This window comes from Marmota marmota, unplaced genomic scaffold (assembly GCF_001458135.2).
Source record: "Marmota marmota marmota unplaced genomic scaffold, marMar, whole genome shotgun sequence".
NCBI classification, from domain to species: domain Eukaryota; kingdom Metazoa; phylum Chordata; class Mammalia; order Rodentia; family Sciuridae; genus Marmota; species Marmota marmota.
Window position 1 is genome coordinate 32,149,793 of NW_025999982.1, and position 2,070 is coordinate 32,151,862.

A 2,070-nucleotide genomic window follows, 5' to 3' on the forward strand; every position below is an offset into this window, starting at 1 on the left:
GGGCTGGGATGTAGTTCAGTGGTTAAGCAACCCTGTTTTCAATCTCCACAACCAAAAAAATAAATAAAACAAAATAAAGAAAAGAAAATTTTCTATATGATCACCATACTATTATTCTGATAAATAATAATGGTTTTTATATGGCTCTGTGTTCTAATCAAGTAAACTTAAGTAAACTTTTGTCTTATATTTCAACAATAATTTTCTAAATATTTTTTAGAAATTGATGGAATTAGATCCCAATAAACCTATTGCAAGTTGAAAATGTCATGATTTAAAAATTCATTTAATATACCTAACACACCAAATATTATATAGCTCAGCAACACAATGCACTGTGAAATAAAGTGTCAGTTATTTACCCTTGTGTGTAGCATGGCTAACCAGGAGCCATGGCTCCTGCTAGTATCACATGAGAGTATTATACTGCATATCTGTAGCCCAGGAAAAAAAATCAAAATTCAAAGTACAGGTTCTGTTGAATGTGTATCTCTTTTTGCATTATTGTAAAGTCAAAAAAAAATTGTAAAGTTGAGGTGGAACTTTCCAGAAACTCCATGAGAAGTGCAGGAACATTGGCTACCTCAGCTACACACAGTTATGCACTCTTTCCTATTTCCCCACACCAGCCCTAGCCCACTCACCAGCTATTGAAAATGGTGAAAGAAACCAGTTACTCTTATGTTTGGGAGGGTCAAACCCAACACCACTCAGCAAAAACTGAAAAAAAGCTTATAGAAAACAGGCTTTGAAGTACCACCCTGGTAAGAATCCAAATGAAAGAGAAAAGTTTAAACAGCTTTCTCAAGCTTATGGAGTTTCTCTGCTGTCAAGAAAAGGGAATTATATGACAAAGGAGGAGAACATGCAATTAAGAGGTGGGGCAGGTGGTGGCTTGGGCCCCCCATGGACATCTTTGCTGTTTTTTGGAGGAGGAGGAAGGATGCAGAGAAGAAAGAGAGGTAAACATGTTGTATATCAGCTCTTAGTAACCTTTGAAGATTTATATAATGGTGCAACAATAAAACTGGAAAAGAATGTGATTTGTGATGAATGTGAAGGTTGACATGGTAAGAAAAGATCAGTAGAGTGCTGTCCTAATAGCTGGAATGCAAGTAAGAATTCATCAGATAGAACCTGGAATGGTTCAGCAAATTCAGTCTGTGTTCATGGAGCACCAGGGCCATGGGAAAGGGATAAGTCCTAAAGAGAGGTGAAAAGGTGCAAAGGAAGGAAGATAATAGAGACAAGAAAATTCTAGAATTTCATGTTGATAAAGGCATGAAAAATAGACAGAAGATAACATTCCATGGTGAAAGGACCAAGAGCAAGGACTGGAGCCAGGAGATATTATCATTGTCTTAGATCTGAAGGACCATGCTGTTTTTATTCCATGAAATGTAAAAACATGTATACGGACATACAGCTGGTTGAAGCATTATGTTGCTTTCAAAGGTCCATATTCACTCTTGATAACCAAACCACAGTTATCACCCCTCATCCAGGTCAGATTGTCAAGCAGGGAGATATAAAATATGTGCCAAATGAAGGTAGGCTAATTTGTCATAGACCACATGAAAAGGGTCACCTAATTATCAGGTTTGAGATAAACTTTCCTGAAAAAAATGCTTTCTCTCTCCTGATAAACTTTCTTTGATAAAAAAATCTCTACCTGAGAGGAAGGAAGTAGAAGAGATTGAAGAAATGGATCAGGTATAACTAGTGGACTTTGATCCAAATAAGGACAGACAGTGCCATTATAATGGAGAAGCATATGAGGTTGATGAATGTCATCCTAGAGGCAGTGTTCAGCATCAAACCTCTTAATGCAGGTCAGTGAATAACACTTGCTGCAAGCATTTTATATGCAGTAATGAATGAATGAAGGACTATAATCATAATATCTCACAACTTGCTATTGTTTTTGTTTTAATATTCAATTACAGTAGTGTTTTAAACCTTAAATGAAGAACAAACACAAATATAAAAGCTCAAAAAATAATAAATCGAACCATTGTTAAGTTGTGGTCTGTCTGTACAAAATACATTTATGTCTTCCCAAGGTCTTTG

The 2,070-nt window shown here is 36.0% G+C and overlaps 1 pseudogene; it reads left to right on the top strand.

Annotated features, from left to right (window-relative positions):
• The first annotated feature begins 656 nt into the window (after nucleotides 1–656).
• Nucleotides 657–1,827, top strand: LOC107144108 (annotated as a pseudogene).
• Nucleotides 1,828–2,070: the final 243 nt, after the last annotated feature.